Source organism: Tamandua tetradactyla, chromosome 12 (genome assembly GCF_023851605.1).
Source record: "Tamandua tetradactyla isolate mTamTet1 chromosome 12, mTamTet1.pri, whole genome shotgun sequence".
Classification (NCBI taxonomy): domain Eukaryota; kingdom Metazoa; phylum Chordata; class Mammalia; order Pilosa; family Myrmecophagidae; genus Tamandua; species Tamandua tetradactyla.
In genome coordinates, this window is record NC_135338.1 from 17,910,648 (window position 1) to 17,936,373 (window position 25,726).

The 25,726-nt window shown below is 37.5% G+C and overlaps 1 pseudogene; it reads left to right on the forward strand.

Moving 5' to 3' along the window:
• The first annotated feature begins 18,496 nt into the window (after window positions 1–18,496).
• Window positions 18,497–24,428, forward strand: LOC143651342 (forkhead box protein R1 pseudogene; annotated as a pseudogene).
• Window positions 24,429–25,726: the final 1,298 nt, after the last annotated feature.

The window sequence follows — 25,726 nt, forward strand, 5'->3', positions numbered from 1 at the left end:
GAAATTGCATAACAGTATATTAAAGAGAATAACAATAAAAGATAACTTTATACACAATATTACTAACAATGTACATATTTGGTTTGTGACAATGTTATAAATTACTTCAACAAGAGTTTAATCAAAGTAATCATTTATCCTGTTGGTGAATGATATTTAAATGTCACCATGATGTCTTATTTACAAATTGACAATGCTTCAGAAATACATTTCAATATATCACTGTCTCTTCTTTTTATTAGTCATCTTAACCCTGAAGCCATTATGTATGAACCTCAGTCCAGTTAGGTTTATATATCACTAACCCCCATTGATCACTGAGCTCTGTATTCATTATGGAATAAAATATAATCTATTGCCCAATTTCAAGGTATTGTTAAATTGCTTTGAATGTTCGAAAAATACTGTTGATCCTGATCCATTCCCTAAATGATTATAGATTATGAACTTATCAATAAAAGGATAAACAAATAGACAAATGGAGGAGAATAAAGACCTCAAGGAAAGACCAAGGTATATATCAGAGCTAAATATAAAATAAAAAGTTAGTATCATAAACTGATGGTGAAATAATGAGTAGTTTTTGCATGTTGTTGGGGAAAATGTTCTCGAGTTATGTGGATAAAATTAAAAAGTATAAACTAAATGGATTAAAACTGATTTATGAAATGTAAAACTACATTGGTAATCTAAAATGTAGAAGAATATGTTTATACATTTAGATAAAGCAAACTTTTTAAGTAAATATCTAAAACATAAAGTTAATAGAATTTTCTTAATGTGATTACAAAATATTAATAATTTCTTTTCAAAAAAGGAAATCATCATCATAATTACCAAGCAGACAGGAGATTGGGAAAAATGATTTGTAAATCTGAAACTGAGAAGAAATTAAACATTTCATACAAAACTGAGACAGACAGCAAGTACGATAGATAAATGGGCAATGAATTAATGGATGAATGAATCTATGAATTCAGGTGCAATAAATATAAGAGAAAATACTGGAAGTTAACAGGTATATGTGATGTGAAAACCCATCAATAAAATGAGGAAATAAAAAATAAAAGGAATATTAATATACATGTATGTTTATATATATATATATATATAATTTTTAAGCTATTAGGCTGATAGTAAAAGCTAAATATTGCTTATTATTGTCAGGGATGTGAGATAGAAGAACTCTCCTACTGGTGAGAGTGTAGACTGGTGCCTTACATTCTGCCATGAATTGAGGAGTATGGCTAACTCAATCCTCTTAACTTGAGGTCCAAATCCAACAAAACTAAACCTTCTGTGCAATTTACTTGTATTTCCCAGTGTCCTTTTTAGATGAAAAAAAACAATGCAAAATACCAGGTACCTTAATAATCAATGACCTTATGTCATAACATGGTAGTTCAGTTTGCTAAAACTATGCGAATATAACATACAAGAAATGGGTAGGCGTTTAACAATAATGATTTATTAAGTTACAAGTTACAGTTCTAAGGCTGTAAAAATGTTCACATTAAGGACAACAAGAGGATACCTTCTCTGAGGAAAGGCTGTTGGCATCTGAGTTTCCTTTGTCACATGGGAAATCACATTGAAGGCACATGGCAAGGTTTGCAGGTCCTTCTCTCCCAGGTTTAGCTTCTGGTTTCAGTTGTTTTCTCTCTCAGCTCCTGTGAGTCCTCACTTCACACCTCTGGGGGGTTTCTTTCCAAGCTCTCTGAACTTTTACTGTCTGTTATCTTCTTCTCAAAGGGCTTTAGTAAAGGACTGAGACCCACCTTGAACGGCCTGGGTCACATCGCAATTGAAATGGCCTGACTGAGAGGTTCCACCCGCAATAGGTCTGCCCCACAGGAGCAGATTAAAATCACATGGTCTTTCCTGGGCTACACAGCAGATTCAACCCAGCACCCGTAGAAACTGAACATTGGTGAGATAGCACAGAAATATATTTTTATAATAAAAAATTAGTATATGATTAAAGTCAGACCTGCAATGAGACATTTGAAATAAATTAGTGAATGGGAAGATGGAGAAAGAGGATAGTGGAAAAAAGAAATAATAAGAAAAGAAGGAAGAACTAGTTTAAGGTGTGGTGAGAGAACAAAACTACCAAAGGAATTTTTTTCTTTTATGTTTCAAGGAATAATTACCACATTTCTCTTCAACTGAAACTGTATCTGAGATTTCTCGATTATGATTTTCATGCTAATAATTACAAAGAAATTTCTTCCAAGGCAGTATGGAGGAAAATTTGCTGGGGAGATTCAAGCCATTAATGGAGCTGATGTGGTAGGAAATTGGCAAGAGAGACCAGGAAAGTGGGAAATGGTTCAAAAATCAAAAGAATATCTGATGCTGTATTAAGAAGGGTGATGCTTAATATCTAGAGTTCTATTAGTGCATCTGCCAAATTAATGTCAGTCTGTGATAAGTCAATAAATTGACCATCTATAAATGTGCCAAGAATTATGAGAATACAAATCAAAATAGATTATTCTTGCCCTTGAAAGATTTATGCTCAAAGAGGAGAGATATTGTTTCTGATTGTTTGTGGCAAAAGATGGAATAGCTGTATGTAAAAATAATCATGAGAATAAAAGGATGAAGAAAGAATTTAAAGAGGAGTTGATATTGGAACTGGAACCTTAGAAGTTACAGAGGAAGTTTGCCAAGTGTCTTAGTTTTGTAGGGCTTCCATAACCAAGTACCAAGATGTGATCACTTAAAAAATACAAAAGAAATGTATTGTCTCTCACTTCTGGGGGCTAGAATTTTGAAATCAAGATGCCACCAGGGCCATGCTACCTTCGAAATCTGTGTAGTTCTGGCAGTGGTTTGTCAGTAATTTCTTTGGCTTTTGGCATAATACAATCTTTGCCCCCATCACATGGTCATCCTCTTTACCGGCCTCTGTCCAAATTTTTATCCTCTTATTAGTTCCCAGTCATATTGCCTAAAGGGTCCACTCAACTCCAGTGTGACCTTATCATAAGTTACATAATTCCATATGTTATGACCCTGTATTAAGTAAGGTCACATTCTGCATGCGCTGGTTTGAAATGATGTGTGTCCCCCTAGGAAAGCCATGTTTTAATCAAAATCCCATTTTGTAAAGGCAGAATCATCCCTGTTCAATACTGTATGTTTGAATCTGGAATTAGATCATCTCCCTGGAGATGTAACCCAATCAAGGGTGGTTGTTAAACTGGATTAGGGGAGATGTGTCTCCACCCATTTGGGTGGGTCTTGATTAGTTTCTGAAGTCCTAGAAAAGAGGAAACATTTTGGAGAATGAAGGAGATTTAGAGAGAGCAGAGAATGCTGCAGCACCACAAAGCAGAGAGTCCATCAGCCAGCGCTTTGGAGATGAAAAAGGAAAACACTTTGCGGAGAGCTTCATGAAACAGGAAGCCAGGAGAGAAAGCTAGCAGATGATGCTGTGCTCAGCTCCAGCCAAGGGAGAAACCGTGACTGTGTTCGCCACGTGCCTTCTCGGATGAGAGCAACACCCTGAACTTCATCGGCCTTCTTGAACCAAGGCATGTTTCACTGGGTGCCTTTGATTGGACATTTCTATAGACTTGTTTAATTGGGACATTTTCTCGGCCTTAGAACTGCAAACTAGCAACTCATTAAATTCTCCTTTTTAAAAGCCGTTCCATTTCTGGTATATCGCATTCTGGCAGCTAGCAAACTGGAACTCTGCAGTACTAGGGATTAGGAGTATTTTGGGGGGAACAGATTCTGGTCCATGACAGCCAATATTCCAGGAAGTGGGAACTCTGTATGTAAAGGTATCATGAGGCTTTTACTATAAACACAGTTTGCTGAGAAACTACTCTTTTTAAAACTCTTACTATATTATGTTACTCTATAAAATAAAATAAAATTTGCTATTATAACCCATCATTAAAGGATGAGGAAAAAGTAAGTCACATACCAAATTACTCAGCTGGAAAGTGACAGAGTTGCAACCATATAAGTGGATTTTTAGATTTCTTAAATTCCTTACAATGGAGATAAAATTGTCATATTTTGGGTAGACCACAATTGTTGCATGGCTGGAGTCTAAAGGAAATTGTCATTGGAAATATCCAAGAAAGATTCTGTAAGTCCAACTTAAAAGGCCATGAAGTACGTTAGGAAGAAGGTGAATTTATCCTGTGGACAGTTTGGAAATAATATCTGAGATATTTCATTCATTTTATTTCATTTTTCATTTTGAGTAATTTTTTTTCGATTGCTCAATTACATTAACTCATGTGAACATAAATTTGACCTTACCAGGGAGGATAAATTGTATAGGAGGGTAAGAAAATGCATATAAATGTATTTTATAATGGTTTAGGCAGGAGATGATGGATCTTTTAGCAAGACAGAAAAGATGTTTGTTAAAGAAATAAAGTAGAGTAATGCTAGGAAAAGGAAGTGGTCATGAACAGTGTCTAAATAGAAAATCTACAGAGGTTCTGACTAAATACAAGGGGTTAGAAACAAGCCATAATGAAAGAAGCACCAGTGGTTCTTTCTTTTATTTTTCCCCTTTAACTTTAGAGGGAGGAAATCTGACTAAAGCTATTATTGATTAGAAGAGTTGGGCTGCATTGACTACAAACAGTGAGTACTTTTATTTTTCGTACTAGTTCATTTAAAACTTTCTCTGTTGATAATACTTTCTCTGCCTCTGATTAGAATTTTTGGTAGATCCCCAAACTTTATGTTTTTTTGCATGGGCAGTCTCCAGGAGACAAACCCAGGTGTCCAGCACACAAGAGCTCTGCCTGCTGAGCCACCTTGGCCCACCCCCAAAACTTTTAAAATCACATACAGGCAGTAAATTGCATTTGGCCCCTCTCAGATAAAGAAAGGCCAATTCCAAGTTAACAATAAAATAACCACACCATCCTTTTGTTTGAAGCTTCTCCACAAGCTTACGCTTGATTCAGCCTCAGAACCTCAGTGAGGGTGGAAGGAGTCCCATAGACATCTGGTCATTTTCAGTGCTCCACCCCTCTCTGGCTGTGAGCTACTATTTCCAAACTCTGAAGGGGATAGTTTTTACATTCCTCTGAAAAATAAATTTGGAGAAAACATAACAGTTGTATGTCATTGCAGAGTTTAATCTGGATTCATTATTTCCAAAGCATGGCATTTCTCAGCAATTCCTGCAATGTATAATTAATAATGAAGAAATATAAATAAATGTGATCACCAGCTGGAGAGAATTGAGCCGAAAGACGTGAACTGAGAAGAAAATCTGGGGTAACACAGTATTATTGAGATAAGACTGATGAAGGCACCAATTATTCCAAACAGCTGCACACCTAGAGATTCTTCTTTAAAGATTCAGACTGTCAAAAAAATAAAAAATAAAAAAAGATTCAGACTGTCCTGTTGCTTGATGAATAATAGTGGCTCCTGGGGAATTTAGTTGCAGATGTGCATTGCACTCCTCCAAAAATAACTATTTTTACTATGAATGAAATAATAACCATTCAGTGAGAATGGAAACTCTTAAAGAACAAGACATCTCCTCTTGTTTATATTCTCAGAGTTTAGCATGAGTGTATATAGATACTTAATAAAAATAATGTTGAAGGACCAGCTTCTAGCATGAAAGTGTGAAGATCTTCACTGGCCATGCCTCAGGGAAATGGCAGCATTTTTTTTTTAAAACAAAACCCTGAAAATAGACTTAAAAGGGAGAATGGCAGGTGAAACACATCTATCCAAGAAAATTTGCAATTCAATAAGAAAGGCAGGAGGTGGTGGTGTTGATGCAAAATAATTCCCTTCCTCCCCCGTCCTAGTTCAGTGAGGAAGAGACTCTACTCTTGACTACTGCAATCAAGAACACAGGGCTCCCTCTCCTCCAGCTCCCAGCTGCAGGACTTTCTTCTTTGGAGGAGCAGGCTTTCAGCATTTCTCATTCTGACCCTAGCTGCCTGTTTCTGAGGCTAAGTCCCATGTGATGTCAGTGACTTCAGAAAATATTCCATCAGCAGGCTACAATTTGATTAAAAGAGTTCATAGAGGAATTTATGCCCCAGGGCATTGTTGTAAAGAATAGAATAGTTTCCTAGCAATTAGTGAAGTTTACCAGCTAGGTATAGTCAGGAAAACAGTGGCTGGGAGCCCTACCATGACCACTGTCATCTCAGGTGGGCGTACCCAAAGCTGTGCCTCCCTGAGAGGAAACATCAAAGACCTAACACCGTGTGTTGGAGGGAACAGACTTCACTAAAATAATTCTGCCAGTCTCTATAGAAGTAAAAAGCAAATAATGATCAAAGGCCCTGTTGTGGGGAGCAGTATCCACAATTGCTTCAACATATTATTTATCTAAAATCTCTAGTTTCCAACAACAAAAAAACAGAAGGCATGCAAAGGTAACCCATACACCAAGAAATAAGCAGTGACCAGATGTCAGATTTAGCAGAAAAATAATTCCAAGTAAACATTATAAATATGTTGACAGACTAAATAAAATCTCCTTTAAGGACTAAAGGAAGGTATAATGACAATGTCATATCAAGTCCAGAATATCTAGAAGGAGGTAAAATGTTTTTTTTAAAGAAAATTAGAAGTTCTGGCATTGATATTGGATAAAGCACAATATCAGAAATAGAAGTATTTGTTTAGCAATAGCTTTGAACTTGTAAAAAGAAACACTAGCAAATTTGAAAATATATCAATAGACATTATGTGATCTAAGTAACAGAGATAAAAAGAACGAGGGAAAATGGAAGAAGCTGCGGAGAAATGTGGTACACTACATAGCACCAACAGATGTGAACAAGAAGAGTGAGAAGGAAAAGCAGCAAAAAGTTCAAGGAAATAATGGCTGAAAACCTCCCCCACTTTATTGTAAAATAGAAGCCTATACATTCAAGAAGTTCAACAAACTGCAAGTATATTAAATGCATATATAACATGATAGACACATCATAGTAAGAATGTTAAAAATCTTACTTTTTTAACGAGAAAAAAGACCACAAGAAAATCTTGAAAGCAGCAGGAGAAAGAAAATGGAATATGTCACTTACAAGGGAACCCCAGTAAAATTTATGGCTACCTTATCCGCAGAAATAATGGAGACCAGAAAGCAATAGGATGACATATTTAAATGGGTATCCAATATTCAGCAATCGTATCATTCAAAAATGAAGGCAAGAATGAGTCATGGAAAATGTGGAGTATGAAGATCCACAGGTTGGTCCCCACTGAAATAAACTTAATCTAGAAATAATTATCAGAATCAATTATTCATATACCGAACTGTGGAAATCGATCGGATAAAGCAATAAGGGTCTCCTGATTTAAAGAAAAATGCAAAACCTTTTAATCTTTTAATCCAGAAACTTAAAGAAATCTCCATCAGATCACAGGCTGACTACAGAAATAACAAAACAGAAACTTCAGTGCCCACACAGCAAATAATATATATTTTGCAAAAATTGTTTGAAATAGTCAGTATAAAAATAGATGAACGAAGCCCTCCAAGCAATTTCTTAGGAGGGGGCAAATATAATTTTCAGAGTTAACACATTACAAAGCCCAAAATATTTAATTCTGAAGAAAAAATTACATAGAATACAGAGAAACAGAAAAATATAGCTCATTCATAGGAAAAAAAATAGACTTTAGCAGAAACTATCTGTGATGATAGGATTAGGTGTCAACCTGACCTGGTGATGATGCCCAGTTCTCCTCTCTTGCAGAGTTAAATGAGACCCGTCATCACAGCTGCCAGCTTCATGGCCTGTTTTACAGATTTTGGATTCTTGTATCCCCACGGTTGCATTTGACACTTTTATAAATCTAATATTTACAGATGTCTCCTGTTCGTTCTGTTTCTCTAGAGAACCTGACTAATACACTATTCTTGAGGGATGCAGATATTTGAATTATGAATCATATACAATAAATCATATGTCTTAAATATGACCCATGAGCTTAAAGGAAGCCATGAAAAAAATAATGGAAATATTAAGAAAAATGCATGAACAAAAGGGAGAGTAATAAAGAGATAGAAATTGCAGAAAGGAACAAATTACAGAGATGAAAATTGCAATAGCTGGAAAAAAAATTGACTGAAGAGATTTAATAGCAGGTTTGAGCAGACAGAAGAAAGATTCATTAAATGTGAAGATAAGACTATTGAAATTTTCCAGTTAGAGGAGCAGAAAGTAAAAAAGAATGAAGAACAACTTACAGAACATTAGAGATCTGTGGAAAACCAGCAAATGTACCAATAGGGCATCATAGGAGTTCCCAAAGAAGAGAGGCAAAAGGAGAAGAAAGAATATTCTAAGAAATAGTGGCTGAAAGCTTCCAAAATTTGAAGACATATATCTATATATATAAGTAACTCAGCAAACTCCAAGAAGGATAAAGTTAAAGAAACCCATAAGATACATTTTAGTAAAATTGTTGAAAGACAGAGACAAAAAGAGAATCTTAAAAGTAGCTCCCATTTAGTGACTTGTCATGTACAAGTGATCCTCAATAAGATTAACTCTGAGTTCTCATCAGAAACCGTGAGAATCAGAATGCAATGGGATGGCATATTTAAAGTGCTAAAAGGAAGAAAGGAAAACAAAAATGCATTGTCCACAAGAATTTTATACTCAGCAAAACAATGTTGCAAGAATGAAGGGAAAATTAAGGCATTCTTAGATAAATCAGTACTAAGGTAGTTTGTTATTGTTATCCTACCTACAAGTTATGCTAAAGGGAGTCTTTCAGAAATAATGAAATGAAAGGATATTAAGACAGTAACTTTAAGCTATTAAGACAGTAACTTTAAGCTGTATGATAAAAAAACCACTGGTGCATATAATTAATAAGGAAATGTTAAATCCAGTATTACTGTACTTTGAGTTTGTAACTCCTCTTTTATTCTGCATGATTTAAAAAGAAAATGCATAAAACAGTAATTATAAATTTATGTTAAGGGGCACATAAAGTGTAAAGATGCCATTTGTAAAAATAACAATAGAAAGTGGGGAGGGCAGATATGTACAGAAGCAGATAATTTGCATATATTGAAACAACACAATTACATTCTTCAGAAGCACACATGGAATATTTTCCAGGATAGATCATTCTCTAAGGCATAGATAAAATTTCAGTACATTTGAAAGGATAAAAATTACACAAAATAAGTTCTCCAATCCCAGTGGAGTGAAATAAGAAGGTAAAACTTAGGAGCCTAATGAATGTATTGATATTAAACATTGCACCTCTCAATAAACAATGGGTCAAAGAAAGAAAAAAGGAAATCATAAAATACTTTCAGATGAAAAAAAATACTTTCAGATGAATGAAAATCAAGCCACAGCATACAAAATCTCATGGGATAGAGCTAAATGCCTCTTAGAGTGAAATTTATAGCTGTACATGCCTAAGGAAGAAGAAGGATTTAAAATCAATAACTTTTCTTTCCCCGATAAAGAACAAATTAATCATAAGGAAGCAAAACAAAAGGAAATAATAAGGATTAGGGAGGAAATTAATGGAATAGAGGATAGAAAAACAAGGGGACAATCAATGAAACAAAAAACTTGTTCTTTGAAAATATCAAGGAATTTGATAAATATTTAGGTAATTTAAACAACAAAAAAAGACAGAGAGAGAGAAACTCAAATTACTAGAATCAGAAATGGGAAAGAGCAATACTGCCAATCTTATAGAACTAAAGAAACTGTAAATGAATACTATGAATAACTGTACACTAACAAATGAGATAACTTAGATTAAATCAACAAATTCTTAGAAAAATGCTGACTTAATAAGAAATGAGAAATCTGAATAGACCTACAAATGCAGTGATTGAATGCTTAATTTAAAAACTAGCCACAAAGAAAATCCCAGGACCAAATTTGTTTACTAATGAATTCTATCATACATTCAAGAAGAATTAATACCATTTTTCAGTTCTTCTTTCTTAGAATTAACACCAATTATGCAAGTTTTTGAAAAAATAATTCAAGAAGGAACACACTTTCCAAATCATTCTGTGCCAGTTTGAAACTGTTGTGTACTCTGGAAAAGCTGTTTTTAAATCCTCATTCAATATTGTTGGGTGGGATTTTGTGTTTACATTGTTGCCATGAGATGTGATCCACTCAGTTGTGGGTGGGACTTTTTGATTAGGTGGTTTCCGTGGTGATACGTCTCTACCCATTCAAAGTAGGATTGCTAACTGAAATCCTCTAAGAGGGAACTGTTTTGGAAAAAGCTTCAGAGTCCACATAGCCAGAGATGCCTGAAGATGCAAAAGAAAATGCCCCTGGGGAAGCCTTGTAAAATAAGGAGAGAAAGCTAGCAAATGTCGCCATGTCCCTTCCCAACTGAGTGAGGTGTCCAGAAACCAAAGACCCCAGCAGATGCGATCCATGTGCCTTCCCAGCTTACAGAGGTGATCCAGATGGCATCAGCCTTTCTTGAGTGAAGGTAACCTCTTGTTGGTGCCTTAATTTGAACACTTTTATAGCCTTAGAACTGCAAAATTGCAACTTCATATATCCCCATTAAAAGCCATTTGGTTTCTGGTATATTGCATTCTAGCAGCTTTAGCAAACTAATATACATTGTGGTATATTATACATGGCTAATATTATACTGATACCACAATAGACAGAGGCATCACAAGAAAAGACAACTTCAAGCCAATATTCATTATGAATATGAATTCAAACATCCTCACTAAAATATGAATAAGCAGAATCCAGCACCATATAAAAAATTCCTAACACATGACCAGTGGGATTCATCCCAGGGATGCAATGTTAGTTTGACATCTGAAAATCAGTTGTATAATACCACATAACAATGGAATAAAAAACAAAAATTACATGGTCAATTCCACAGATGAAAAAAATTTCCAAAATTCAACAACCTCTCATGGTTAAATCACCCAACAAACTGGGAATATAAGAGAACTTCCTCAGTCTGAAAAATGGCATTTATAAAAAGGTCACAGCTAGCATTATATTTAAGGGTGGAAGATTGGAAGCTTCCCCACTTAAATCAGGAACAAGGGAGTGATATCTACTGTCACCATTTCTATTCAACATTGTAATGGAGATTCCAGCTGGGGACATTAGGAAATAAACAGAAATAAAAGCCATCTGGATTGGAAAGGAAGAAGAAAACAAACTTTTTTTGTAATTGGCACAATCTTGTATAAAGAAAATCATTAGAGATCCACTAAAACAATTATTAGAACTAATAAATAATTTGACCATGGGTACAGGATAAAAGAGTAATATAAAAAATCAATTGTATTCCTATACACTTACAGTGAGCCATCCAAATTTGAAATAAAATTGGATTCAATTCACATGGCTTCAGAAAGAAAAAAAAATTGGAATAAATGTTAAAAGATGAGCAAAATCCATGCTCTGAGAACTGTAAAGCATTGTTTAAAGAAATTAAGCAAGAGCTAAATAAATGGAAACATATCCTATGCCCATGGATCAGATGACTTAACATAGTTAAAATTGCTATACCTCCCAATTTCATCTAAAGATTCAATGAATTCTGATAGAATCCAGCACATTTCTTTGTAGCAATTGGAAAGCAGATTCTAAAATGTATATAGATTTCCAAGGGACCCATTATATTTTAACAATCCTGAGAGAGAGAATAAGGTAGGATTCACATTTCCCAACTTCAAAATTATTACAATGCAATGGTAATCAAGACAGTGTGGTACTTCTGGCAAGATGTTGGAGTAGGAGAAGCTGAATTTGCCTGGCTCCATGCAACAAGAAACATGATAGGAAAGTGACCAGGACAGTGGTTCCAGGGGGTGAGTGATCATGGGGGGCCATCTACTCTCCATTGGGAGGCTCTGGGTGAAAAACCAGGAAAATTGTGTTGGAGAGCATAGGGTAAATGTGCTTGGTCACAGCTCCGCCTACTCCTGCAGCTGGCTTGGGAAGATTTTCCCTTTGGCTCCATAGCTTGGAGTTTCCATGGAGAACATGGAAGATTAAAGATACACTTTTCCTGTGCATAGAGTCTACTAGTCAAGGTATTGTGTCTGTTCCCTACCCTTGTGACACAATGCTGTGGGCAATTTTTTTTTTGGCAAGGATTGGGGGGCCTTTCCCCATGGAGGAGTGGGAGAGGTGGAAGTGCTGGTCCAAAATCCAACCAGTGAAAGAAACTTCCCGGGGTCTTGGGACCACTCCTTTCCCCCGAAGGAGGTCTGAAGACCACAGGTGTGTGCAGTTGGCGATTTGAGGCCAAGGAAGGCAGCTGAGCTGAATGCCATGACAGGCCACAAAATATTTCTAGACTGACTGTGGGCAGATGGATCTTAAATACCCACTGCTGCAGCCTGGGGTCATCCCAGGGGTGAGACTGGGGGCAGCCAGACCTATCAGCTGCACAGGAGGAGCCTCCATTGAGGTGCATGCCACTCATCTCCCAGCCCTAGTGTTGGCAGTTTTCAGTGTATGCCAATGTCAGTGGACCTGGCTGGAGTTCCATCTGGTTTCCATTTGGTTCAACTGGTACCTGCAGTTGGGGATAGCTGGGTCTCAGAGATCAAGATGGCTCATGAGCACCATCTGCTGGAAAGAAGAAGAAAGTCCAGTCTGACAAATTGTCTATCTGCTGAGCTCTCAAACAAAGCCCTAAGTAGAACTGCAATCCCCCCTTGATATTGTGAATTTGGTCTCACAGGGAAGGACTGACAAACTAAATCCAAAAGGGTAACATGAAAGCAACACGTGCATACAAAATCTTAGATGAGGGAAGGAAATAAATCTGCAAAATAACCTTATTAAGACATTAAAATGCCCTGTCTGCAATAGATGATCCTAAAAGCATGTGAAGACCCAGGCAGATATGGCTTAGCCAAATGATCAAATTAAATCACTCAAGGGGACACAGAATTCAGAACAATTAAGGTTGTTTATAGTGACATGAAGGATATCAGGAAGACAATGGAGGCGCACCAAGAAGTATTTGAAAGAATAAATAGAAAAATATCAAATATCACAGAGATGAAAAATAGTGTAGACCAAATTAAAAATATATATTAGAGACACAACAGTAGATTTCAAGAGACAGAAGAAAGAATAAACAAATTAGAAATCAAGACAATTGAACTTGAACATTCAAAACAATGAAGTTGGAACTTACATTATATCAAATATAAACATTAACTCAAAATAGATCAAAGAACTAACTGTAATAACAAAAACTACAAAACTCTTAGAACAAGATACAGGGTAAATCTTCAGGACATTGGATCTGGGAAAGGAGTCTTAGATATGACACCAAAAAGCACTAGTGATAAAAGAAAAAAATAAATTATAATTCATCAAAATTTAAAGCCTCTGCCCTTCAAAGGACACCATTAAGAAAGCTAAAGGCAGCTCACAAAATGGAATAAAATAATTGCAAATCTTAAATCTGATATGGCATTTGTATTTAAATTGTATAAAGGACTTTTAAAACTCAATAATAAATGATAAATAACCCAATTAAGAAATGAACAAAGGATTTCCATATACATTTCTGCAAAAGAAGATTTTCAAAAAGCCAATAAGCATATGAAAAGATTCTCAACATTATTAGGCATCAAGGAAATGAAAATCAAAATGCAATGAGGTACCATTTCACATCCAATATGGCTAGAATTAACAAACCCAATAACAGCAAGTGCTGGCAAGGATGTGGAGAAATCAGAAACCTCATACACTACCAGTGGGACTATAAAATGGGTCTTGCCACTTTGTAAAACAGTCTCACACTTCCAGTATAATTAACTATAGGTCTACCACATGACCCAGCAATTCTATTCCTAGGTATACACCCAAAAGAAATGAAAGCATATGTCCACATGAAAATTTATACAGTGAAGTTTACAACAGCATTATTCATAATAGCCAAAAGGTAGAAACCACACAAAATCCATCTACACTTGAATGGGTTAACAATTGTTGTAAATATTTAAAATGGAATATTATTGAGACATAAAAAAGAATGTAGCACTGATACATGCTACAACATGAATGAACTTGGAAAACATTATGCTAAATGAAATTGCCAATCACCAAAACCATATATCACAGGACTCCACTCATATGAAAGAACAGAGCAAAGGAATTTATAGAGACAGAAAGTAGATTTGTGGTAGCTTAGGTCAGGGTTAAGGGGAGGTGGTAAGAACTAAAAGATATGGAGTTTCTTCTAACAGTGACGGAAATGTTCAAAAATTGTCTGATTATAGTTCCACCTATCTGTAATATATACTGAAATCATTGAATTGTACACATTAAATGAGTGAATTACATAGTATATGAATTATATATTAATAAAAATACTAAAATAATGTAACAGAATAAAGTAATTGTTTTGTTTATATTATGATAAAATGATCTTTAAGACCATTGTTACATTTTCTTTCATAGTACGGTTCAACCATACCTCTTAGTTTCCTAGCTGCTAAAACAAATACCACAAAATGAGTTGGCTTAGTTACAGGAATTTATTGGCTTATATTTTCAGAGGCTAGATGGTTTGCTTCCTCCCAGGGACCTCATCTTCTAGCTGGTCAAAAGTCTTTGGGACTGACCAATTCTGGGAGATACTTGTCATATTTAGGCTGCCCCACATCAGACCCCCCTCTCCTCTGTCCTGAGTGGGGCTTAGGGGGAGTCAGGTGGGCACCATTGTCCAGTGGTGTCCATTCTGGTAGCAATGGCAGTGTTCAGAATTGGCACTCAGAGGCAGCGGTAGTAATGACATTCTAGCCAGGCTGTTCTTACAGCATGAATCTAATCTGTGCTTGTGCTCACCAGCTTCTCTTGCTCATCCCATTCCCCTGCTTTTTTGTCAAGTCCACAAGCTAACCAACAGATTCTTCTTCCACTTGAATTATCTAAGGTCAGTTTCTGGTGTTTGCAATGACCTGAACTTCCTGGCACACCCATGATGTAGACGCGATCTCATCTGGTATGTTTTAGAGGCATAGGCTCTAGATCTGATAGCCCCCACCAGGCACTTTCTGCACATGGATGATATTCTCTCCTGGTTCATTTCACCATCTGTCTGCCAGAGTGGTTGGTGGCAGAAGACCCATCACACCATATTTCTTCTTGGTTCCTCCTTGTCTGGTTGTTTCTTGTTGTCATGGGAATAGGGCAGTGGGGGAGAGACCATGAAAGCTGCCTGGGTCAATTATAGCAAAGTCCTGACTGGTGACCTTGTCCTGCTGCTGAGTCATCTTTGCAGGGCCACTGCATCCCAATGAAGAGGATAGCAACTAAACCCATACATGGGGTGGGAGATAACAATGACTCTCAGCTACTATGTCTCCTCCTCCCTCTCCACATATATTTTACCCCAGAGATCAGCCCTCCAGGGTCAAAAACAGCTCTTTGTGACCCAAGGATGTCCCAGCCACAGCTCACACTGTTGTTTGTTGTGGGAAAGGTCAAGGTAAGGGTGAGTACAGCTTTAAGATCCCAGGCTCCCTGTAAGTGCTGTAGGGATCCCAGATGCGTACAAAGCACTCTCGTTTTGTTTTTGCATTTCAAATGTTAATTATAAGGAAGAGAATTAGGCATATAAAACAAATTACATTGACAGCGTTTGCTTCACTTGTGCACCACAGGGCCCAGGCTCCCCTAATGAGATGTGACTACAGATCATCATGCTTCTGCAAACAGCCAAATGCTCCTAATGTAGCAGTTTTCCTTGTCTTGCCTGAGAATTAGCCACAGGTGTGACACTTGACTTCAGAGAGCATCACCCTCACAGGGAAGTGTGGTTAGGTCAACTGCAGGAAGAGGAATGAGGAGAGAGACAGTCACTCAAGGCTTTAGAGCTTCCTAAACATTGCCATCAGGTACTCCTCCTCTAACCACTACAGCCACACAAATATATAATCCAAGAAAACCAGTATGGCTATGTCTTTTCTATAGAAAGTATTTCTGTGGCTGCCACAGGATGCAGGCAATGAATGCTGCTTTTTTGTTTAATCAGTGCTTAATGATATTAATGTCCCCATTGAAGAACAAATACATGCTCCACCATGGGTCAAAAATTGTTTGTGGGCCAATTGGAAAACATTACTTAATGTTTTCCTTAATTACAAGACCCTAGTGAAGAAATAAGTCCAAATACAAGATTCTAAGACCCATATGTGATGCCAAATTTCCCTAAGAGAGTTTGCCTCTATGTGATCCTACTCTGTAAACCACAAGAGCTCGTAACATCAGAAGTATCTATGCCAACAGTACTGAGATCATCACAAGTAGACTTGGCTTATTGTTTAACATAAAGAAAAAACATAATATCGGATCTGAAGTGTGTAGGAGGACAGGGGCATGGTTTCTTGGGTCAACCTAGCCACTGAGTGTTTATGTGGTCTTGGACTGCAGTTACTTAATCTGTACATTGACGGATGGGGCTAAAGTCTTCTAAAATTCTTCCAGCTCAAACACTCTGAGATTCTGGCTTGGAATTGCTAACTGGTGAGACACAAGAATTGAAACAAGAGTAAGCTCTTTGAAATGAAGAATGGAACAATTCCAAGAAATTATCTTGATTGGATTTTTGACTCTGTTTAGGGATAGTCAATGTATATAGAACCTTTTGATTTTTTTTAAAGGCGGAGCAAAGAGGCTATTGAGTTAAGTCAAATGCACAGTTATTTTGAAAGCAACCCATTAGCAACTCATGGCTAAATATTAGTTTGGATGAATTAAACTATATTCTACAGAATCAGAAGTGCTTGTAGACATAGCCATCATGTGCTGTAAGAGTTTCCCAAACCATTTCCAGAGGAATAAAAGTGTTCTGTGATCTATAAATAAGGGTGCAGTGGAGAAGATGGGACATCTATGGTTAAATAAGCTTTGGAAATGCTGAATTAAATCAAGTTATGCAGGTTTCTTCACAGTAGGATCCTCAGAGTATTTATTATGCTGAGGGGCTTTGTGGCTTCCTGGAACATAACGCATACAGTATCTGATCTTATTTGACTCGGGAACTTCTTTTTATTGGCATGTTAACAATTCATGAAAGACTAGTGTTCTGCAGAATTGGTTTGAGAAATGGTATTCTATGCAATTAGAACAGTTTATTTCAATATTTCAGGTGAAAGCTCAAGCAAAACAAGTTTAAAAGAATAAGTACAAAAATACTGAAAGCCATGGAATTTGATACAGTTCTTTAGTGTTAGGCATCAAATAAGTATATGAAAGAGTTTGCCATTAAGAAACAGAGTGCTTATTAATTTAGGTTTAGAATGATAAAATGATTTCTTATAAGTGGCAAGTGGAAACCCAACAATATGTTAAATAAATTTGATTTCTTACAAAAAAGTACAATTCGACTTGGCTTTTAGTTTAGAATCTATATTCTGTGATTTAGAGGACTATGAAAGAGATAGAAGGTGTTGGTTTGTGATTTTGTTGTTCCACTTTAATAGTTATCAAATCAAAATCTAATAATCTAAACAAGGCACCCAATTTTCTTTGTGCTTAAGTAAACAATAATGACCACATTTTTATGTGTCACAAAGGGATTCATGGGTGTAAAGTTCTTGCTGTTATTAACGTAAGTTGAGTATGATGTACGAAAGAAAAAGAAAATCTATTTTTTAAATGACTATTAAATAATACTTTCTCTAGAGACAAAAGAGGACCCCTGAAATGTAGTCAGGAAAACAATAAGTAAAGGTGTCAGAATCAGAAGTTCCCAGGATGAGGATACATGTGTGGTTTATTATTTTTTCCCAAAAGTCATGAGATTTGTATGTCCATCAACAGAACAGATGCCTTAGGGAGAAATCTTTAAAGTGAGTAAAGGATTTCATTCTGAGCATAAAGAGTTTTTGTTCTTATTTGTTAGAAATGCCATACAAAACTCAATTTATTATTTTGGATTTTGGTTAACAATGATGCCTTTGTTTCCCTTTCTTCTTTCCTCTCCCATGTTGCTTAGCACCCATTATTGGTGACGTCAAAAGATGGCAGGAGGGAGAAAAAAGGGATTAAAAAAATACTAAGGAATAATTCATCAGAAGGAGTGCTTTCTGAATGAGTTGTAATTTTGCTCTCAAGTAGGAATTTTAAGCCTTCACTGAGTGAATTTTTGTCTCCAGGGAAAAGGAGATCTCCCTTCCTAGAGTCGGTCAGAGCTCCCATCTGCCTCACACCAGTCCCATCCCTCATCATAACTGCGACTGTTATGCTTCTAGTTGAAAAGACTGGATTTATGCTGTACAGCATGCACAAATGAGACACTGGACTGTAGAATGTGATGGATCGGATTTGCAGGAGGCCATCTGAATGCCACATGAGGCACATGCAGCCGCTGCTCCCCAGTCCTTGCAGTGAAGCAAGCTGCAGTGGCAGAGATGAGCTGGGCCAAGTTGGATGGGCTGCACTTTTCAATCTCAGCTCAGCTGTGGTGACACAGACCAAGGGCATCTCAAGCTGTCTAGGGCTGTGTACTCACCATGTGTGACAGACACCTTTGCCACCAGCTCCCAATTCTCAGCACAGTGGAATCTCAGGCAGAAATGGTCTATAACCACCCTTACTTGAGAGGAGACCGCAGAGGTGAGGCCTGACTTGTATTTCATATTATAATGAAAGAATGGTTACACACCAGCAGGATATTAAAACCATAAATACTATAAAAGATGAATTCACAAACATCATTTCCTCAGAGAAGTCTTTTCTTATGTCCCAGACTAGGTGAGGGCCCTCTGTTATATAATGCTTTGAATTTCATCTTTGTGACACTCACCAGAATTATCATGAATTAATCTATTATTTGAAGAATTGTTTGCTTATTATTGGTCCTCAAATATTTTAATGCTAATCCCATCAGTGTAGAGAGCCCTCTGTCTTTCTACCTAGCACCCAAGGCAATCTGTGATTGTATTTCTGCCCTGTCTTTCCCTCCCCTTGTCTTCATGAATAATTCAATCTTAAACCATTGGGTGGGAGTGCAAGGGTAGTTCAGTGGTAGAATTCTTGCCTGCCATGTGAGAGACCGAGGTTTGATTCCCAGCCCATGCGCTTCCCAAACAAACAAAAAACCAAACAAAAATGCAACAAATGGTGCTGCAATAACAAGATACTCACATGGAAAAAGAATGAAATATGACCGCTGCCATGCTGCATACAAAAAAAAAAAAGAACAAACATTGGGTGGAGAAGGACAGGATAGATATCCCTTTTGGAAAGGATGATGGGGGCTCATGGAGTCCTAGACTGGAAAGTCAGAGTCCCAGTAGGACGAGGAGTGTGTCTCCATGAAGTGGCAGCCTGGCACTGGGGGTTGGAGCCAAAGCTGGGTGAAGAGGGCACTGACATCCTGATATAATGAAAGCACGGGCTTGCTTCACTCGTGCCCCATAACAGCTAAACTCTTGGCCTACTCAGCCACTTTGGGAAGGGGGGAGGAGGGCCATCAAATCATGAATGCAATTAAGCAAAACATCTGTCAGAATGATTTTTTTTTCATTGTTTCAACCAGTTCTGGTGGCATTGCAGAGACAGATCACCAGTTAATTTAGTTTGATGGCCAGTAGTATCTGTGCTAATTGAATTTTTGACTGGATGTTTGGGAGTCATAAAAATATATTTGTATTTGTATGTGCGTGATGTTGTATAAAGATCACAGCCTTTAAAATCAGGCAGACTCTGCTTCAAGCCTTGGTTTCCTCATTCATAAAATGAAGTTGATAATGAATCTGCTTATGGGGTTGTGGTGATTATTTGAAATAACCTTCCTATATTTATACATTGTGGGCTCTTGGACATAAGATGTTCAAAGACAGTGGTGCTGCAAATTTTTTTGTGTACCACGGAACCTTGGCAGACTGGTGAAAGCAATAGATTCTTTCTCGAAATAGAGTTTTTTTTTACAGGGCAGGCACCGGGAATCGAACTCAGGTCTCCGACATGACAGGCAAGAACTCTGCCAATGAGCCACCATTGCCCACCCTCAAAATAGAGTTTTTAAATGCCTCAAAAGACATAGGATTTAAAAGGGAGCCAATTACGTGAAATATAGTCATCAGAACATTAGGAAACATATTTGTGACTTAGCAATTTATATTTATAGATATATTAAACAATGTCTAGTGGCACATCTGATACAACTCATAATTTTGAAGTAGAGATGAACATAAACAATATATTGAGACATTTTCAGCAACTGCAATGTGATATAAACGTATCTGTGATTTTTATTGTTGACAATGTCACAGGTACTATGAGTAAAACTGTGGTCTGCTTCCTACTTTCATGAATGAAGGAAGTGCTGAATTTTAGTTGGATGTCAGTGAGAATGAAAATCCAACCTTTTCCCAACTAAGTTCACAAACCTCTGAATTCTATCCTCAATGCTGTCCATGGAGCCCAAGTTAAAACCTGTACTGTAAGATAATATCAACTTACACAAATCTTTTGACTCCTCTCACTTTCTCCAAAACTATAACTGTAGCATCTAAATGATGGCTGTGAAAGTTTCTGCCTTCCAGTGAGGATTCTGGAGGTTGATTGGAATGTCACCTGCTTCTCCCTCTGTCATGTATTTGACATAATGGTGGTGGTCTTGGGTGTCTTCTCCATTAGCGAGTTCGTGAGCTAGGGTGATGTTATCTGAGGTGGTGGCTATCAGGGGGCCAACCCAAGGGTGGTATCCCCCTCAAGTAACCCCTGTGTGTGTACACATGGGGAGCCCCTTTAAATGTCCAAATCCATTTTGTGTGCTTGCATATTGGAGATATGGTGCCCAGAATCCTTTAAACTTTCTCATTCCTATCACTGACCATGCTGGGCAGGCTTGCCTCTGAGGAAACTCTAATGTAGCCATAGCTGCTTGTGTTAAAAAAAAAAATTATCTCCCTTGCCTCCAGCAAGCTATTTGTCCTATGAACTTTACTTATAAACACCCCCACAGTTGAGGCATCTGTTTCCTCATATTAATTTCACTGTCTCCAGTCTTCTGGAGCATTTCAAACTGTGGGTAGGCCAAGAGAGAGACACAGGGAGCATGAGAGCTAGACTATGTATGACAGAAAGGCTTGCCCCAGGCCTCACTGGCAGATGGAAGTTCAGGAGGAAGCAACATTTCATCCCTGACCTCCCCTGGAGGTTTGAGAGGACAGGGAAAGGAAAGTTCCAAAGCTCTGAAATGAGAACAAAAAAGCATGACTGGGCCTCTACTCAGGCTGTAGAAACCAATAACGTGGAGAAATGAAGAACCAAGGACAAAAATAAAAGTGCAGTTTCTATGTGGGGAAACAAAATAAGTTCAAGAGTTGGGCTAAATGTTTTCTTGCTTTTTTCATTGCAAAGTATCAGTAATATGTATAGCTTTTTCTGCTTGGAAACTGGCCTCTCACATTTCATCAGAAAAATCATTAAGAAATAATACAGGACAAGATTGCAGCATAGGGACATGTGGAATTTAGTTAGTCCTCTGGAGCAGCTAGCAAACAGCAAGGAAGTGTCTGAAACAATTGTTTAGGGGACACCCATGACTGGACATAGATCATCCAATAGTCTGGAATGGGTGGAAGGGCTGAGGTCACAGTGCAGAACTGTAAGTAAAGCCTCTGACCCATGGAAAGGAAGCAGTTAAAGTTTCACTATTTGCTGATGGTGTGATACTTAATATCAAAAATACTGAAAAATCTACAGCAAAGCAACTAGAGCTAATAAATGAGTACAACAAAATGGTAGGATACAAGATCAATACCCCCAAATCAGTAGTGTTTCTATACACTAGTGATCAACGTTTGAAGGAGGAAATAAAAAAAAAGTTCCATTTACAATAGCAACCAAAAAAATAAAATATTTAGGAATAAATTTAACCAAGCTCACAAAAGACCTACACACAGAAAACTACAGAACATTGCTAAAAGAAATCAAATAAGACTATATAAATATAAATGGAAGGACATACCATGCTCATGGATCTGAAGACTAAATATGTCGATTCTACTCAAATGTATAGATTCAATGCTATACCAATTAAAATCATAACAACTTACTTGCAGAAACAGAAAAGCCAATAACCAGATTTATCTTGAGAAAGAGGAATAAGTGTGAGGTCTCCCACTACCTGACTTTAAAGCATATTACAAAACTATAGTGGTGGAAGCAGCATGGGGCGGGCAGTGGTGGCTTAGTGGCAGAGTTCTTGCTTGCCATGTCAGAGACCTGGGTTCAATTTCTGGAGCCTGGCCATATCAAATGAAAACTAAAACAAAAACAAGCAAAAAAAAAAAAAAGACCCAGCATAGTACTGGCATACAGAAAGATATACTGGCCAATGGAATTGAATTGAGTATTCAGAAATAGACCCTCTCAACTACAGATGATTGATCTTTGATAAGGCGGTTGTGAAGGTTAGGCTCTGGTGTCAACTTGGCTAAGTGATTATGCCCAATTGTTTGGTCAGGCAAGCACTGGCCTGATATTTCATGGGTGGTTGATTAAATCATCAGTCAGTTCATTGCATTTATGGCTGATTACATCTGAGATCAACTAAGGCATGTCCCCCACAAGAAGTAATCCAATAAGTTGAGGGCTTTTAGGAAAAAGAGAGACTCTTTCACTGATTCTTCAACCAGTGAGCCTCTCTTGTGGAGTTTGTCCAGACTCTTCATCTGAGTCACCAACCTCACAGCCTGCTCTACAGAATTTGGGCTCTTCCATTCTGATGGTTGTGTGAGACACCTTTATAAACTTCATATTTATAGATCTCTCTTGCTGGTTCTGTTTCTCTAGAGAACCCCAACTAATACAGCTGTCAAGCCAACTCAACTTGGACAGAGCAGCCTTTTCAGTTAATGGTGTTTAGAGAACTGAATATCTATATCCAAAAGAATGAAAGAGGACCAATATCATACACCTTACACAATCATTAACTCAAAATAGATCAACGATTTAAAGGTTAGAATGAAGACCATAAAACTTTTAGAAGGTAATGTAGGGAAATATCTTATAGATCTTATAATACAAGGCGGTTTCCTAGACCTTATATCCAGAGCACAAGCAATGAAAAAAGAAATAGATAAATGGATCTCCTCAAAAGTAAACACTTTTGTGCACCAAAGGACTTTGTTAGGAAAGTGAAATGGCAGCCTATGCAATAGGAAACAATATTTGGAAACCACATATCAGATAAGGGTCTAATATCCAGATTACATAAAGCAATTCTATAACTTAACAGCAATAAAAGGCAAACAGCCCAATTATAAAGTGGGCATGAGAAATGGACAAGCACTTTTCAGACCAGGAAATACAAATGGCTCAAAAACACATGAAAAGATGGACAGCTTCACTGGCTATCAGGGAAATACATATCAAAACCACAATGAGATATCATCTCACACTCACTAGAATAACCACTATAAAAAATAGAAAACATCTCTCCAGCCTCTCCTAGCCTGCAGACTTTCCCCAAAAGGGGACCTGAAACTCCAACATCCCAACTTCCGAGTCAGCCTCCATGGCCAGGTCCCAGGGCTGTTCTACTGAGACATGGGAAATGAGTCCTTCTGGACTGTACTACCACCCACCTATCCTTAGCAAGGCAGAACCTTGCCAGATACAGACTCTGTATAATTGAGTCTCCAAAACTACCTCTGGAGAAGAAATCCAATCCTGACAAAGATGGTCCTGACATTGAACCTAACCTGTGGATATGGGTAAACTCCAATGTTGTATACCGCTCCTGGAAAGCTGGAGGCCCCAAAGAGGAACACTCTGACATGCATACTCCCTGCCCCTCAGACATTCCTAAAAAGCAAAGCCTCCAAGTGCTCCAAAGTCACAGTGGTGGAGTCACTGCCACCTTCCTTCCATGAGGAATGTCCCCATAGAAACTATTTGCCTCTTCTCTGAGTGACTGGGCACTCACGAAAGAGGAGGAGGAGGAGGCTGAAGACCAGGATGACAGCTCCTCTGTAGGTCTCCCATCCCCTTACAAAAAGGCCTCCTTCCAGAATCAGAGGCTTCTGCAAGCCAATAGCCAGGAGGGGAGGCTCTGGCTCCAGGCCACCCTCAATTACTTCCACCTAATTGCCCTGGCATTAAGAAACAGTTCCTCTTGTGGCCTCAATGTGCAACAGATCTACACTTTCACTCAAGCATTTCCCTTTCTTCCAGATGGTTCCAGAAGGCTGGAAAAATTCCATCCACCGCAACCCGTGCTTCTGTGATAGCTTTGAGAAAGTACCAGTGAGCATGCAGGGCAGGGCCAGTATGCAGCCTCGATCTTGCCTCTAGAAGTTGACTAAAGAAGAACACTGTCCCTTTGAGGAGAACGCCCATGCCTTGGCCTCCAGTTGGCTAGAAGGTATCCAACAGTGTATGAGCCAGTGAGATATGATTCCCTACCTTTTTGAACTGGAGCCCTGTTAACCTCAAGAGGCAAGAGTCAAAAAAAAAGAAAAAAAAAAGGGGTAAGAGTAAAATGAGACAAAGTGTCAATGGCTGAGAGATTCCAAACAGAGTCGAGAGGTTATCCTGGAGGTTATTCTTACGCATTAAGTAGATATCACCTTGTTGTTCAAGATGTAGTGGAGAGGCTGGAGGGAATTGCCTGAAACTGTAGTGCTGTGTTCCAGTAGCCATGTTTCTTGATGATGATTGAACAATGATATAGCTTTCACAATGAGACTCTGTGAATGTGAAAACCTTATGTCTGATGCTCCCTTTAGCTACTATATCAACAGAAGAGTAGAACATATGGAATAAAAATAAATAATAAGGGGAACAAATATTAAAATAAATTCAGTTTGAAATGCTAGTGGTAAATGAAAGTGAAGGGTAAGGGGTATGGTATGTATAGTCTTTTTTTTTCTCTATTATCATTTTATTTCCTTTTCTGTTGTCTTTTTATTTCTTTTTCTAAATTGATGCAAATGTACTAAGAAATGTTGACTATGCAACTATGTGATGATATTAAGAATTACTGATTGTATATGTAGAATGGAATGATATCCAAATGTTTTGTTTGTTAATTTTTTTATTTATAAAAAAGAAGTTTAAAAAAAAACAGTTCAGATATTGTCAACACATCTAAAAAAAAAGAATAGTTTTTGTTTTATCAGAATGGCAACAGACAGGAGTACTTTGTGGGCACTGACTGGGTAAGCTACTTAAGATAACTTGCTAAGAAAAAGATGTAGAAACATTCAGAGAAATTAAATTTAGTAGTTCCAGGCATCAAAGAAATGTCAACATCTTGGGATTCCATTCAATAAAGAACAAAACCAATTGTAAAAAAAAAAAAAAAAGAGGCAAGAGTCAGCCCATACGTTGTTGAAGTCCCTGTGAGCAGCCAAAAATAACCCCAGAAAATGACAAGTGCTGGAGAGGATGTGCAGAGAGACACACTTATTCACTGTTGGTGGGAATGTAGAATGTTGCAATTGCTCTGGAAGGCAGTTTGGCAGTTCCCCAGGAAGCTAAGTACCAAATTGCCATGTGATCCAGCAATCCCATTACTATGTATATATTCAGAGAAGCTGAAGGTAAGGACACAAAAGGACATTTGCACACCAAGGTTTATAGCAGAATTATTTATAATTGCCAAGAGATTGAAACAGCCCAAATATCCATCAATGGATAAGTGGCTAAACAAGCTGTGGTATATACATACAATGGAATATTACACAGTTGTAAGGCAGAATAAAGTCATGAAGCATGGAACATCA